Raw genomic sequence first — 17,094 nt, 5'->3', positions numbered from 1 at the left:
TTTTTTTTTCCTTTTACGCACATGTGTGTGTGTTGATGTATGAATATGTGACATTCGGAATTCATATACCAGTACCTCTTTTGTATAAGCTGTTTTGGTTTTTAATTATTAGATTTAATTTTATTGTGTGTGCTTTAATTCTGTAAATAACCTACACATTCTGAATGGATTGTATACCACGACTTCTGTAAATAACTTTCAAAAAACATTGACCAGCTATCAACTGAGTAAAAACTTGGAATTAAGGCTTAGACAAAACAAGCAAAGGGCAATTCAAGAGAGTGTTCGAAAAAAAAATCCAGTTTAAATTTACAGGATATCTTATGGCAGTAATGTTGTTTGCACTAGATACGTTTCCTCAATTTATTTTAAATTTTCCTGGATAAACTGTGAATAAAGTGTGTTCAATGTAATATACATTTTTATATACATTTTTTTATAACACTAATCTCTGCTACGAACTCTTCAGTCAACCCTGAGGAGGGATTCGGATCACTGTCAGGGACTGAGTTTGCTAGAATGAATCGTTCGCAATAATCTAGAAAAAAATATTTATTGAATCTACAAAGCTTCTGAAATTAATATAAGTGTACCTATGGCGTCAGGAAAATAAGAAAAGCTTTTTTCCACATCGAAAAGAATTGACACTTTCAAGGAATTGAATGTCCCAAGAAAGGTTATCACCATTGGTTATGCTTTCAATCGAAAAAGACCTGACAATAAGAATACCAGAGCTCAACCAGTATGAATTAGACAGATTTGTTCCAATCATAGAGAGGAAAATAAACTTACTAATTAATTAAGGTGATTAATCGGATAAAATGTTCTGCATTTTTTTATTTTTTAAAAACAGAATTTTATTTAATATAACATGTCATATAGCATTTGCATCTAAAGTTATGCTGATTAGTCAATGAGTCAACTTTTTAATGCCATCCCTATTTCCCCCCAGCGCAGTATTTTTGGAGTGTACAATAGCTGTATTTTATGCTTATGAATATAGCAATACTCGCAAACTCATATTACTGTGAAAACCCACGTGTTTTCAGTACCATTGCATACGAGTCTAATTACCACTGCTGACGCACCTGGTCACTTCGGACGCGCTACTGCACGGGCCCACTAGCTCTACCCTACGCTGAATCCATTAGATAGTATTCCTATACTTTAATGGCCACCTAGTACACGTTGGTTTGTGTTCTTACACTGCACTTTTTATGTAACACATCCGCATACTGAATTTACAGACAAATTGTAATTTTTCAACAATTAGTTATGATGGCTCTCTTGAATTTCATCTATGCTAAATATAACTTTTGCACTAACTGTAGTCTGTATAGTTTCATGTTCAATTTTTTATGCAAAACACGCCACACATACGTTGTTGACATTTGCAACTCAAGTGAAGCACAGGGTAACGATTTTCTCGGGCTCCTTCTGAAAGCTCCTCTTACTCGTTCAACGTCATTTGCACTCACACCTGGCCCACCATGTGTCTTCTTGGCACACAGACACCCTGTTTCAACGAACTTCTCATGCCGATTGTAGTATGCCTTTCATGTTGGTGCTGCTTTACCGTACTTCAACCTAAATTTTCGTTGGACATCTGTTGCACTCTTTGTTTTGTCAAATTGTAGGACGCAGAAAGCCTTCTCACCTGCAGAAAGCGCCACCTAGATTTTGGTACCACCTAGTGGCGATACATGGAACTACCCGTTACACCTGCAATGAAAAAAAATACAACTTCAATGTTTCAAATTATTTACTTCGTTAGTTTACAAAGCTACTAGTTTGGCTACAATATATTTTTTAAAGTGTTCCCGGACTTTTGAAACAAACTGTATATATATATATATATAATTTGGGCGTTACAGAGGGAAGGGATTCCAAATTTATGCCAAAAAGAGAGTATTTCAGTAGCTTCTTATTTTGAAATTCACCAAGCAGCATCGATTAAATCCTAGCGAGGTCTCTACCACTAACAGAATAACACAAAACAATACTCGGATCGAAAAGCGCAACAAGAAATTAAGAAAGGTGATGGCATCGATTATATGCTGCACCCAGTATATAGTCCTGACTTCGACCCTTTAGATTATTACCAGTTTTGGTCCATAACGCAATTCCTAAAATCACAATACTTCATCAAGCAGAAAGATATGGAAACAGTAGTAACTGATTTTTTCTTTGTGGGATTTAGCACACACACACACGCACAAAAAAAAGTTTGGAAACCATGTCAGGGGTTAATTTTGGCTTCTAAGCAGGACTGCCTGCCTTCAGATCCATATCAGAGAGCCTAACGCCTTAACGTACTTTCAGAAGCTTGAACACGACTATTTTCAAGTTTCTTTCAGAAATGAAATGAAATTTTTCAATGTAAAGTTCTATGGTTAAGCCCTTTAAGCTAAGGGAAACGGATGATTATGGCAAGTGAATGATGATGGAAGAATTGGTGGAATGTAATGTGGGAGGAAACAGGAGTATCCCGAGAAATCTAGTGGACAGGATGTACTCCACCACAAAGTTCTATGCCCGGGGATCGAACTGGGAATGCCATGCACCAGACTTAAGGTCTATAAAACTGAGCCACCGTGTATACTCCATTTTGAAGTTTCTGTTTCAGTTCCATTGTATTGAAGAGTGAAGTATCCCTTGGAAACTTTCTTTTCAGAACAAACGAGTTACAGTATTTCGTCAGATTATTAATGAAATGTTAATTTGTGAAATATGAACAAAGCCGTCTGAGTCGTTTCTGAAACAAATATTGGTTGAAAAAGCTCTTTCCACGAGTAAATTACCGTTACTAGTTTTTTTTTTCTTTTTAACGGAGAAACGAGTTACACCCATTACAAAGTTGCTAACGAAATATTGATATATGAAATATAAACAAAATCCTTTGAGCTGTTTTCAAAAAAAAAAAAAAAAATCTAAATTTAATTTGACTCAACAGACATTTAGGTAGCACCTAAGAAGCAATAATAAATACAAGTACTTTTAAACATTAATTTCCACTTTTCTCCCGTTGTTCCATCTGTTCAACAGGTGGCAGAGCGTTATGATTTCTAGATAGGACGAAATCTATTAATTGTATTCGTTTTAACAGTTTGTAAAGCCTTTTGTTATATAGCAATGTGCTTCCCTGACTCCTTTATATCAATCCTTTGCTATAAGAAAAATATATTCTTTCTCTTAAGCAGAAAAAACTGAAATTCTCATTAAACATCAAATACACGACTGTTATAATATTTCGTCTGGTGTCTTTTGTTTTAAGTCTAGGGAAATGACTAGAGGTTAAATTAGAATTTTTATAATTTTAATTTTTTAAATTTTATGTTTCTATACAAGCAATCAGAACTTGAGAATTTCTTGAAGGTTCTGATGAAACGCAATAATAATAATAATAAGAGTAAATGATGCGCTGCTTTCCCAGACTTACAACACACAAATGACGTAGTAAATCTAATAAATGAGCACAGTGTGGTGTGGTTTTCATGTGGAAATTTGAAAATAGTTGTTGTGCTATGTACCAGGTGACATTTGGGGAGGGCAGGGGATAATTTCCCTCCTTGAGTTCAAGAAACACATGTTTTTTGTACTAAATTGTATACTAGTAAACAAATAAACCAGATAACACACTTATGTCAGGTGACACTCTGGTCCTCCCTCATGGCAAAATCGGAAATGATGGTTCTGAGTACAATGTTGAAAATTAAAGCGTTACTGTGCTGTATAATAATAATAATAATAATAATAATAATAATAATAATAATAATAATAAATCTTTTAAACTAATCGTCATTGTTGGTTAAAATACATTAATGTCGTTGCTTATTCACTGAACCAAAATTGGAACAATGATCTAATATGAATTGTTATACAGAGTCCCGAGTTAGAAACCCGGTGAATTCTAAAATTTTCCTGCAGCTCCACATAGGGTACTCGCTAACGCTCTCGCGCTTGGTGCGAGCGGTCCTGGGTTCGTTTCCCGGTGCGGACACGGTGGAAAAAATGTATTTTTTTTTCCCAAATGTGGAATTCCTGGTACACCTTCCAACTGCAGGAAGAGAAATCACGGACACGATATAATTTAAGATAAACTTGCGTGGTGGGTTTTTGAAGCAAGGACTTCTACCAACAAAAGCAACACTCTACCACAGAGCAAAGTGAATGATGAAGATACCACGGTTTTTTCATTCTTGAAGAAAATAATTTAGTTTTTTTCAACCTTATAACGAACGATATTTCTTTCTAATTTCAAGAACTCTACTTTATTGTAAGCATTCTGCTAACGATTTTTTTTCTTTATCGAATAATCTCACACACATAACGTATTCCTTTCTATTTTAATAATTCGTACTTAATTGCACGCAGTGTGCTAAGGACGTATTTTCTTTACCGTAAAGTATCGAAATATCCATACACACTTGGTAACTCGTTGTTTATTATAACTATGAAAACTTATTAATGCTACGACTGCTAAACTAACAGAAACCACAAAAAACAAGTTTCCTTGTGATGAATATCAAACTATTGATTTCTGTTTATTATTATTATTATTATTATTATTTTACCGCTTTCATCCAAGCAACTACCATTTGCGCCCTAGTTTTTAAAAGAAAACCAACAGAAGCAAATTAAACGTTTTCCCCAATTTGGCACGACCGAGAATCGAATTAGAAACACCATGTTATTAAAAAAATCTCGTCATAGCCACTGGACCACCAAAGAGAAGGGCTTCGTATAATTATGTGGGAGGAAACAGAGAACGACGAGAAGAAACTACGTACACGATAAAATTAAGGGTAGCCTTTTGTGTGATAGATTATTGAAGCAGGGACCTCTGGCAGAACATGTAGTGCTCTAGCGTAGACCAAATTGTTTTATGAAATAACCATGTTTTCTTCTTCTTGAAGATAATAATTTAGTTTCTTTCAACCTTATAACGAGATTTCTTTCTAATTTGAAGAACTGTACTTAGGGATGAGCACGAGCGAGTTCGAGCGAGTTTTCTTTGAAACTCGACTCGACTCGAAACAGACATCCTTTAGCTCGACTCGGGAACTCGGCTCGAAAAATTTCCTCCAACTCGACTCGAAACTTGACTCGAATTTTGCTCGAGTTTCGAGTCGAGTCGAGCCAAAACGATCCAAATCGAGCTAAATCCTGTATGTAGTTTCAAGTACTCTGTTGAATTATTCCACATAGACAATATAATTATTATCAATGTTACTACTTCTACTACAAATTATTATTATTATTATTATTATTATTATTATTATTATTATTATTATTATTATTATTATTATTATTATTATTATAACACCGTGTATAAACATGAAAGATAGGCGGTATGTATCTGGATACTAAGAACTAGTTGACTGCGACCTAGGTAGTCGTGAAGACTGTTCATGAGGTTGGAATTTGAATTCCGGAGGAGCAAGTATTCGGGCTCGAGCCAAAATTTGTTAAAAGTTATAGGGCGCCGGCCAAACATGTTCAAAACTACTCAGCCCGGGTTTAGGGTTGTCAACGGCTCGAGCGGCTCAACTCACAGCTCATTCACTATGGAGCCGAACCGAGAAGTAGGGATGCGCACGAGTTAAGACACGTTTCGAATTTCGATTCGATTGCTCGTAAAAATCTTGATTCGACTCGAATGTCTCGAAAATCTTTGCTTACTTTTTAAAATTATTTCGGAGAAACAGCTATTTGCCTTGAAACCAATACCGTACGGTACCAGCATTTATTACTTTGAAAAGGTACAGGTATTTTTAAAGTTACTATTTAACCTTTCGCCAGCGGGCTTTGATTTTCTTCTTATTTGAGTTAATTAAAACTAATAATTATATGTCATGATATTTGATAGTACTTTAAATATGCTAACAATACTTAAGTATCTATCCAGATATCTAATTTGTATAAAACTGTTACGTTAAAGTGAACTTCATAAATTGTCTAAGTGAGCAATTGATAGTCTATAATAATTTATTGGACTTCGTAAGAAGTTAGTCAAGTGCTATATCTGGAGAATTGGATTAATTCTGATTTAATCTGGAGCATTGAATTAATTCTGATAAATCATTTTGATTTAAATCAAGATTTAAATCACTTAATTTTTTTTAAAAAATAATCAAATGATTATTAAAATCAAATTCCGAAATAAATTAATTTGTAGTCAAAATAAGTAAAATCCCGTTTCTATTCTGTTATTTCAATTATGCAGGATAATAATTTCAATTATGGAGATATGTACAGTACAGTATGAAAACGACTGTTATGCAGAGGATAATTAGCGAAAATCCCGTTTTAAACGGATAACAAGGCAATCTTCATTTCTTCTTTTGTAACATAGTGTTTGTAAATCGTAAACTATTCCAACGGGGAAATCGCCATTCGAATTTGACTAAAATTCTTTTATGTGCATGTCTGTTTGTTCCCAGATATACCGGGTGAGGCATTTAAAACTGTTTTTGGAAATATCTTGAAAACCACAAATCGGATTTGAAAAAAGTTGTAATAAAAGTTGTTCGTCTCGAAGGGGGACATCCAATGATACCACACTCGACCCCCTACTCCCACCCCCGGGGGCGGGAGGGGGTCAACTTTGAAATCTTAAAGAGGAACCACCATTTTTATTACATATTCTGATTCTCCGTAAAAAAACAAAAATACGTAACTTCTGCATTGAACATTTTTTTTCGTTGCGTGATAGATGGCGCTGTAATCGTCAAAAATCAAAATGGCTTACAAACGAGAAATGAGGCATTTAAAACTGTTTTTGGGAATATCTGGAAAACTACAAATCGGATTTTGAAAAGTTGTTGTAAAAATTGTTGGTCTCAAAGGGGGACATCCAGTGATACGACACTCGAACCCCCTTCCCCACCCCCTGGGGGCGGCAGGGGGGTCAACTTTGAAATCGTGAATAGGAACCACCATTTTTTATTTCATATGTTGATTCTCCGTGAAAATATACGTAACTTTTGTATTGAACATTTTTACGTTGCGTGATAGATGGTGCTGTAATGTACAAAATAAAGATAGGTTACAAACACTCGGGAAAATTAAAGTGTTAAAAAATACACATCAGATTAGAAAAGTTAATACTTGTGATATTTTCGGAAATACCACCAAATTACATCATAGTTGATTCCTCCTCTACAATCTCATATTAGAAAGGCAGTTATTATAAAATCTGTAATGATAAACCGGTGTTTTATAGCAGAAACACTTGATCCTCCAGAACTTAATACATTACTATGTCCACATTGTTAGTGTAATTTCTGTCACAGATGTCACTTAAAGAGACAGCATTTGGAAACACTTAAGGTTTGTTTTTATCAATGTATTAAAATCTAGTTTTAGCGTTTCTCAGAAACAACGACGTGGATGTAGTAATAATTTGTTCCCTTCGGGATGCTTTTTTAATATGAGTTCCCTTGCCTCTCACCATCCGGAGCAGGACGTTTGGGCGAAAGGCCGTTTCTGCGCAAGATGTTTGGGCTCAAAGCCGTATATCTAAATAGGTTAATCTACTTAAATAGGTTATAATTATAATGTATTTCATAACGAGGACCCGGATGTTTTCGCACTAAAAGCCTTGAAAAGAGACACTAATATAACTAATACTCTTTCATAAAAAATAACTGCACAACTTAAGAAATTCAGAAAGATGAAATTTGACATCAATTTTCTAAAAAAACAAATCTTCAAAAACTAAATTTTCGTTACGTTATTACAGTATGCCTTATGGTAAACAGTCTCAGTTGCATTAAATGCTTAGGCCTAGTTTTGTTCTAGCAAATTTTTGTATATGCCTAATGAAGAAGGAAAAAAAATCTTATGTTACATTTACCATGGCATTATCATTGCATGACGGAATTATGAGCCAAACCCAGCAAGTACCGTAAGACGGGGTTACTTTGCACAAGATTTAAGCCATTTTAAAGAAAATTACTGGGAGATTTACGGGATTTGGGACTTTCAGGTTGAAACCTACACAAATTGCACGATTTCTTATTTTAAAAATTTAATGTTAGTCATTCCTATGCGTATAAACTGAAATCCTAGTAATTTCTAGTCTAGTCATTAAAAAAAAAAAAAAAAAAAAAACGAAGTCTTTGGGAGTAAAGCCTCTCTCAAACTACTTTTCTGGATCCGCCATTGTTCATAGTTTATTTTCCAACAAGAAATTCATTTCAGCATCTTCCTAAATAGGAAATTTACCTAAATTTAGAATGCAGGAGGTTCCATTAGTAATAATTTCCTATCTAAGTGGTATTTTGGACCGGTGCAAAGTAACCCCGAGTACAGACTGAAACTCCCTTCTCCTAGTTTTACTTTTTTAATGACTTTAAAACGTTTCGCATTTCAATTTCAACTATTGCATCAAAGTTTCATTATACACGGTAGTATTCTACGAAACTGACTTAACTTTGACGGAAAATCTTGTACTTGATATCTTTCAAATTTTGGCGGCCTTTACAGTGACTGCTTTCCATACCTCTACAACAATGAATCCTCTCGGTAATTGGAACTGATGTTAACGCCAACATTATAGCCAAAATACAGTTAAATGTTCTATCTTACGGTACCAGTTGAAACTTTCTGTTTTCTGTTCATAGTTTTGCCGACAGAGAACTGTGAAACTCTTCATATTTTGTGCAAAGTAACCCCTGATGTGCAAAGTGTCTTACGGTATTCTACAATATCAACAGTTTCAGAATTTCTGTACAACAGTACGAATTTTTCATCTGCCCGAATATATTTTCTTCTTTCCATGGGAGGGTTTCTTCTCGAAGCATTGCCTCGTACACTAAGTTCTGCTTTTTTCTGTCCTTCGAAGTGTATCAATAAACTGCAAACTCGATCAATATCGTTCCTTTATGTTAGATATATTATAAAGGACAGAAGTTTAGTTTGGGGTGTCACAGGCTGCCTACAGTAAATTTTATTTGGACCACTCCTCCTATTTCAATGAATAGCTAGTGCCTGTTTTTATGAAATCTGAAATAACTTTCTGCTAATAAAATAGTCTCAACTATCCGGCCTAATGGGCAGATCGAATAACAGAAAAAGCATTCAATAAATACTCACTTGCTGAAACACCCACCCATAGGATTAAAAACTTAATTTTTGTTCCCAAAACAGATCTTATTCATTTTTCTGACCTCTTGGTACAGACCAGTACTTAATAAACATTTCGTATGTTTTGTAACATTTCTTTTAATAATTTATTATAGAAAACGAAAATGCAAAAATGAAAATATGTGCAGTATTGTACACATTTTAATCACATTTTTAAAATAACTAATCTTACAGAAAACTTTTTTTTTACACAAATTACATGTCCTAATTACATACATCTTAATTTATTAAAAAAGAAATATTCTTCCAAAACTAAGTCGCCTAGTACGGAGCAGGCCGGTAGCAAGCCCAAAAATGTAGGGGGCTCGGCTGAAGTTAGGAGGGACCCGATCCAACCATATTATAGTTCATTTGCAAGACTACCGTGAAAATTTTAGAGGGGCAGGAAAAATTTAGGGGGAAACCAGCCTCCTAGACCCCCTGAATACGAGCCTGGTACGGAGATCTGATACTAGAGATGCCGATAGTCGAGAATTTGCTGCATTTTTTTAAATTTATTTTCTTTTTACTGGTACAGATAAGTTGTTCATGACGTTCAGGAACTTTGCTGTGTTCAAGATGTTATTTTTAGTTTTTGGAAAATTGTTGGGGAAGTTTTTTTTTGAAATTTCCAGTGCCTATTTTCATATTTTAGTGCCTACATATCCGGATTCTAGTTATGAAATACAGTATATGTAGGTAAGAAACCTATTTGTATAAAAGGTTTTGTGTTCAAACATTTCGCGCCCAAGCGGCCGCACTTAAACATCTCGCTCCCAAATGTCATGGACCCTGACCATCGAAGTGCTTGTTTCAAGGCGAGTCCTCTTGCCTCTCACCATCGTGGTGCTTGTTTTAGGAGAGTCTCGTTGCTTCTCACACATCTCCATTGTTTACTGAAACAAATGTTCGAAATGGTGCCCGTTTTCTGCAACACACATTACCAATTTTACATGTACAGCGAGAGTCTGACCATGGATTGCGACGCACGATCGCAGTCCTTGATTCATAGACTGTAATTTTAATGATAAAAAATGTATCGCAGAAAATAGTCACCATTTCGAACATTTTCTTATCACTTGTCAACGGCGTTTAGGGATGGGCAAAATCGAGCGAGTTTTCTGTGAAACTCGACTCGACTAGACTAGAAATAGATTTCTTTGAGCTCGAATCAAAACAAACATATTTGAGCTCGACTAGAAAATTTCCCTCCAATTCGACTCGAATTTGGGTCGAGTTTCGAGTCGAGTCGACATAAAACGAGCCAAATCCTGTGTGTAGTTTCAAGTACTCTCTTCAAGTATCCTACATAGACAATATAATTATTATCAATGATACTACTGCATATTATTATTATTATTATTATTATTATTATTATTATTATTATTATTATTATTATTATTATTATTATTATTATTATTATTATTATTATTATTATTATTATTACAACACCGTGTATTAATATGAAAGATAGGCGGTTTGTTTCTCAATACTAGAAACTAGTTGTCTTCCGACCTCGGTAGTCGTGAAGCTTAGGAGGCAAGGACTTCGGAGTTTGAGATCCAGAGGAGGAAGTATTCCGGCTCGAGCCAAAAAAATTAAAAGTTATAAGGCGCCGGCTAAACAAGTTCAAACCTGCTCGGCCCGGGCTTAGGCCTATCAACTACTTGAACAGCTCGGCTCACATCTCATTCACTAACGAGCCGAACCGAACAATAAGCCGAGCTAACAGTTCACCAAACCGACCCTGCTCGAGCTTTAGACTCAATTCAACAAAACAAAGGAAATGGCTTATCCCAACCGAGCCGATGGCTCACCTCAAGCGAGCTGGGTCGAGACATCGGCTCAGCTGAGCCGAGGCAAACTAAGGTCGTTATAAAAATCGCTTGTCGTCTTGTTATCGAGACGAGACTAGAGGCAACCAGTGTCCCCTCTCGTGAGCAGCACAAAAAGTATTCTACTTTACTGCTTGCATTTTACATCACTTTCACTTTGCAGTCTCATCAGGCCATCATTTTAAAACGAGTTAAAACGAGCAGAATGAGAGCTATTTATCAAACTCGATTCGCCTCGAAACTCGAGTTCATAAACAATGACTCGGATAATCCCTAACAGTTTTTACCCATTTTGATTTATTGAAGATCACTGCGCTATCTATCACGCAACGAAAATTTTTTAGTACAAAAGTTGTGTGTTTTTACATGCAGAATGGGAATCAGGAATAAAAAACGGAGTTACTATTTAACATTTCAAAGTTGACCCCCTCCCGCCCAAGGGTGGTGGTGGTAGGAGGTCGAGTGTGGTATCATTGGATGTCCCCCTTCGTGACGAACAACTTTTGTTACAAATTTCTCAAAATCCGATTTGTAGTTTTCCAGATATTCAAAAAAAAAAAAAAAAGTTTTAAATGCCACATTTCTCAAGTGTTTGTAAGCCATTTTGATTTTTGTCGATTACAGTGCCATCTATCACGGGGCGAAAAAAAATGATCAATACAAAAGTCACGTATTTTTTCACGGAGAATCAGAATATGAAATAAAAGAATGGTGGTTCCTATTTAAGATTTTAAAGTTGACCCCTCCCGCCCACGGTGGATGGGGATATGAGGTCGAGTGTGATATCATTGGATGTCCTCCTTCGAGACGAACAACTTTCATCATACTTTTTTTCAAAATTCGATTTGTAGTTTTCCATATATTCCCAAAAACAATTTTAAATGCCTCATTTTTCGTGCGGTTAAGCCATTTTGATTTTTGTCGATTACAGCACCATCTATCACGCAAGGAAAAATATGTTCAATACAAAAGTTACGTATTTTTTTTCACGGAAAATTAGAATATGCAATAAAAATTGGTGGCTCCTATTTAAGATTTCAAAGTTGACCCCTCTCCCGCCCCCCGGGAGTAGGGGGTCGAGTGTGGTATCATTGGATGTCGCCCTTCGAGGCGAACAACTTTTATTATAACTTTTTTAAATTCCGATTTGTAGTTTTCCAGATATTCCCAAAAACAGTTTTAAATGCCTCACCCGGTATATTAGAAACTTTAGATTCCGAATTCACGAAATATGCAAGCCCTCATCCTTTGTCTAGTGATTAGTGCACGTACCTACATAGTCTCTCTGCTGATAAAGGATAACGTAAAATCAATCAATGAAATATGCAGTACACATGAATCCATAAAATTAAATATAAACCATAATATTCATTCGACCCAAAGAAAAAACTTAGAAGTCAGTTTAGATGCACATGATAATTTGAGGTACACTATATAGAGCCAAAGTTTCAATAAATACTTAAGGTATTTTTTTGGCGTCTAATACTAGATGAACACGTTGGGCGTAAGGGCAAAATCTCATGCTGTACATTTGTAATTTGTCCTTTTGAAGAGGCGGACATGGAGATCCTGAAAAAATAAATAAGAAGATAAAGCACCAGGCAGGAATAGCACAAATATGTAAAATAGTATATCTAAGTGTTTAATAAGGGAAATAATAAGTACCAGTAGTTTCGAACTACAGAAGAATATTTCCAAATTAACACCTTCTTTACTTACATATTCACAGTTAAAAATATACCTGTGGTGCAAGGGGGCCCTAGCTCGATCCTCCACCAAGTAAGTTGGTGGTAGGCAACATCATGTCCGTGTTTTTTTCCGGATACTCCCGTTTTTCCCACATTATCATTCCACAATTTCTTCTATTGATATACCATATTGACTTGACACCTAGTCTTCCGTTCCAAGCGCTGCTATCGGCTGAAGGAATTCCACTCCCTTTCTCCTGTTTACCAACAGCTGAACCCTTATTGGCTCAACGCGTGGGTGTGTCGAGGGTGTGAGCTTTAGTTCGCATTTTTGTCACAGATCAAGACATTTTAGTAGCACTATAGCATCATTCACTTGCCTTAATCATCCATCTCCCTTAGCCTAAAGGGAATACCCATGGCACTATAAACTGAAAAATTTCAAAAAATTCACAAATACATGTACGTGGGTTTTCTCGGGGTTCTCCCGTTTCCTCTCACTTTCTTCATTTCACCATTTTATTCCTTTCTCATCATCATCACCCCCTTTAACCAACACGGCATAACTATGGGACATAAAACTGTGAAATATTTCATTTAATTTTATTTCAAGAAATGCGTAACATACAACTACATGTGTTTCAGTAGCTGTACGTTTGCATGCCAGTCTTTTATTGTTTGACTTTCGTACGAACTCTATCATAACTCGTCAACAAAACATTGTGACGGGAAACTGTCTAGTCTCACAAACAGTGCAAAATGTACAGTAATTAAAGTTAGGTTGAGCGTTGTTCCAAATTCGAATTCTATTGGCTTAAAGACTGAAGCAGACCCCCAACACTGGCATTAATATAACTGAAATTGTACATATTATGTAATTACTTATTTTCTGAAGGTGTAATTTTAACTTTTTGAAATACTTCAGTAGCAACGTAATAATCAGTTTCTCAACCAGTAATTAGCAGGAAAAAAAATCCGCTAAAAGTATTTTTTTTTATCAAGTCACATTCAGAATCAGATCTACAGGATGGTTGTAAATCCAATACCTATTTTTAATTTAGATTATCCTAGAAACTAACATTAGCTCCAGCTAGCGTCTAATACTGTTTACTAATGTGAGGTTTACCACTTATGATTTCAGAAGCTGATCTAGTGAAAACCGCAAAGTGGCTAATGTATGCAGCGTAGAAGACAGAGCTAAGATTGCCACCAAGTATGAAATTTGGAGGTTGGAGGTCGGTCGCAGCAGTCCTGATCTAATTCTATGCGAATTCTTCCTTTGGGGTTGGGCTAAGGAATAAGTGTACAAGTTAAAACCAAGGGCTATTAACAGTATTGAACAAAAGATTTGTAAAGCGTTTGCAGATGTTCCAGTTGAGATGCTAAGAAGAGCCGTAAATTGTGTTCCTAAAAGATTCCAGAAGGGTGTAGAAAATGCGGGTGCATGCGTTGAAATGTAACTTAATAAGCAAATGGTACACCCTAATAACGTATTCAATGGAAATAGAACTGTGATAGGCTGTTTACTTTTTGAAATATTCATTGTTACAAATAGGCACTGACTTTACAACCACCCAGTACATTTCTTACTATGATAAAATAGTCACAAAGAAGTTTATGAAATAAAAATGGAATTTACAGATTGGATAAAAAGTCGTGGCAACACTGTTCCGACGTCAGAGGGGTGTGTCTCAGCACTACAAGAATTACATATACGATAACGAAATATGAGGTGATAAAGTGTGGCGAATGATAACGACTGTATGTAAAGCCAGATTGTCATTTTACAAGAATCTTGCTTCCTACCTGCTATCGACCTCCCGCTGACAAAGAGAAAAACTGTTTTGCCGCATCCGAAACAACCGATTCTTTTTTTTATGGGGAGGAGAAGCGCGCCAAAATACGTTTTTAATGAGGAGGTTCACTATTTGTCTACTAGAATACAGTGCTACATGGGTGGAGATATATTTCTTGGTTTCAGAAAGTTATAATGTGTAAACAGTAAATAGAAAGATCGGGTTCAAGATTTTTTAACAACAGCTACAAGATTCTTGTAAAATGACAACCTGGCTTTAGTCAAAAGCTGCAGTCCCGTAATGTAGAGCAGTAAACTGGAAGAGTCATAACAATATGTTTCGGAAAGGCGAACAACCTGCGTGAATGAAGATCGACACTGCAAGTGGGCGCAGTACACAACAATGTTTCCTGGGACTTCGTAACGACCTTTTCGCCAAAATGGAGGTAACACTTTGCAGTAAGCACTACAACAAAAGAGGAGCCATCAATGCAATGAGTGTGCGACGCCTTCCACACATGTCGGAGGTCGGAGGTCGGAGGTCATTAAATTGAAGGAATTAAACAGATGTTCTACGCAAAAAGCCAGACACAAATTACAATAATGTTGCCATTACTTTTCATCCAGCACTTGCAGTACTGAGTTAGTTAACTCAAGTGCGAGAAAGAAATTCACTAGATGTTATTAATGTTTTTCTTGAAACATCGTAACACCGAGTTCTGTATCTCGTTTAAATGTAGCGTTATATTGGGCACTCTAGTGCCGAGCATAAATTTTCAGTAATTAATACGGGCATCCAAAGGACTTGTTTGTACACTCATTATACCATTTACATATAATTTATAGTAGCCACATCCTGAATAAAGAAATATAACCTGATGCTTAACTACTTCTCTATTAGCTATTGTTATGTTTCCTATTAGTAAACTTAAGAAAAACATGCGCGCAATTTCATTTTAGGGTGCGCTACCAAGAGGATATGTTGAAGGGTGCTGAAAAGTTGTTGGGTAATGCCACATTCGAGAAGAACACTCAAGATTTCAAGGAAAACGCGCCCAATCCAGGCTCGGATCAAATAGGACAATGTTCCAGGGTTCATTACCGCAAAAATTGTCCATTTTCCAACATAAGTCCATTGGATATCAATGGCGGGATATTTTGAAGATTGAACTATTCGCGGAGATATAACAGTTTCCAAAATTGAAGTAAAATATGTAAGCCAAAGAATGCATATTATAATTATATATATATATATATATATATATATATATATATATATATATATATATATATATATATATATATATATATATAATTTTATATATATATATCTATATCTATATATCTATATCTATCTATCTATCTATCTATCTATCTATATATATATATATATATTTATATTATATATATGGATCCGCTGTAATTGTTCAGCACAGAGGTTCCCACCCACAGCACGGTCACCTGGATCGAGTTCCACAACACTGGTTGAGTTGATTTTGAGTTTAACGCCCCTTTAAGCAGCGAGGCTATGCGAGACGGAACCTACTAATGTGGAATCCGAACCACATGAGCTCCCGCCGGGAATCGAGTTTTCACAACACTGCGTTATCGATACTCGATCATATGCATAACATTACCTTCGTTTCAAAGTTCCTTTCTGATTGATTGAGTAGGGCTTAACGGGGACGTCAGCACTGAGACTACTTGTTCCACATCATCGTCAACAGAACTGCTCAAAAACGAACTGCCTTAAATGACATTTAAAAATGAATATAGTAAAATATAAGGAGAAAAATGCTACAAATTAGAAATAAAACGTTGGTCAGTAATGCCTCTTGTGTCGATAAATAAATATGAAAATAACGAATATACAGGGTGGCCCAAAAGTAGATATACACCCCTGCATTGATCAAGTATAACATTCTAGTTTATGGATTTATTTGCTTCGACTGTTCTGGGCTTACGTCATAAGTAAAATTACGTTAAGAACAAATAATAAAGAGGCTAGGTCTACCTGTTTGATAACAATACGAAATGATATAAAATACTGTGTGCTGATCAGTACGGGACTGTATACTTACTTTTGGGCCATCCTGTATAACATTAATAAAAATAGTAATAACAGTAATAATAGATAAAAAATATAATAGCAATGATAGTAATAATAAAAAGAAATATTAACGTTTGAGGCGAACTTTACCACGTGTGCCAAGTACCGTCCACTCACTATCCATCAGATCGTCTTCCATGTCAAATTTCAAAGAAACTGCAGTTTTTTTTTCTTAACTACCCTGGGCCTGGTTGTAGCCACTGATGACTAGCGATAAAATCACAAAAAGATCCATGTTTAATCACCTAGAACGATCCAACTCCAAAATCTATCTGTCGTTACGACCATTGTTGGCACAAGCAGTTGTTGTATACGAACAACTTGCTAAGCTCCATGTTTGAACTGTTTGACCATAATGCGGAAACGAGTTTTGTCAATCTCTACAGAGTTTGTCCTGAAAGTAATGTCAGTAAGTCTATTAAAAATCATTTATTGAAATTATCGTTACAAGTATTTAAAAATCTTCAAAATAGTCTCCTTTTGCGCCGATATATCGGCTCCAGCGGAACTTCCAGCTCTTGTATGCGTTGCAGTAGT

The sequence above is a fragment of the Thermobia domestica genome, chromosome 17, assembly GCF_964235325.1.
Source record: "Thermobia domestica chromosome 17, izTheDome1.hap1.1, whole genome shotgun sequence".
NCBI classification, from domain to species: domain Eukaryota; kingdom Metazoa; phylum Arthropoda; class Insecta; order Zygentoma; family Lepismatidae; genus Thermobia; species Thermobia domestica.
The sequence above is the reverse complement of the archived record's forward strand: the minus strand, read 5'-3'. Positions refer to the sequence as shown.